The sequence below is a fragment of the Larimichthys crocea genome, unplaced genomic scaffold (assembly GCF_000972845.2).
Source record: "Larimichthys crocea isolate SSNF unplaced genomic scaffold, L_crocea_2.0 scaffold53824, whole genome shotgun sequence".
Classification (NCBI taxonomy): domain Eukaryota; kingdom Metazoa; phylum Chordata; class Actinopteri; family Sciaenidae; genus Larimichthys; species Larimichthys crocea.
Genome location: NW_020857037.1, coordinates 1 through 562, shown reverse-complemented (window position 1 = coordinate 562; position 562 = coordinate 1). Strand labels below are relative to the sequence as shown.

At 39.0% G+C, this 562-nt stretch overlaps 1 long non-coding RNA gene across 1 annotated transcript; it reads left to right on the top strand.

Annotated features, from left to right (window-relative positions):
• The first annotated feature begins 6 nt into the window (after positions 1 to 6).
• LOC113745229 (uncharacterized) lies at positions 7 to 485 on the top strand. The gene is made up of 2 exons (XR_003462053.1): positions 7 to 166; positions 281 to 485. It is a non-coding gene; the product is annotated as an uncharacterized LOC113745229 (long non-coding RNA).
• Positions 486 to 562: the final 77 nt, after the last annotated feature.

The window sequence follows — 562 nt, the reverse complement described above, 5'->3', positions numbered from 1 at the left end:
CCTGGAAAGACCCACCACCATCAGCACTCCAATCAAGACTTATCATATCATGTCAAATTCCTGAAGCCCTGTACTGAATATGAACATCATGTGGCATTTGTTGATCATGTTGGCAAAGAAACACCCTGTAACAGCACTGAAGATAAAACTAGAACAACTGGAATGAGTGAGTAAAATAATTGAATTATGATTAGTGAATTACAGATTACATTCTCTGAATTAAAGAAATGAGACTGTGTGTAAAACAGGAAGATATGTGTGCATCATTTGTCTATTTCAGATAAAGATGACATTAACGAAGTCAGCTGCACCCCTGGATATGTTTGTTACCACAGTGATTGGGACATCAGCACTTCACTGTCAGCATCAAATAATATTCCAGCTGAGCCCTGCAAAAGTGACCTGACAACATTCTGCATCAAACCTGGTTTCAATGACATTTGTTCAGATTTGACTACAACCTTCACCTGTGGGAATACTTCCTTTACTCTCACCAAAAGCATCGGTGTTGGTATGTACAGTGGAGTTCTCCTGTACTTTGAATTGTACGTAGTGTCAACAT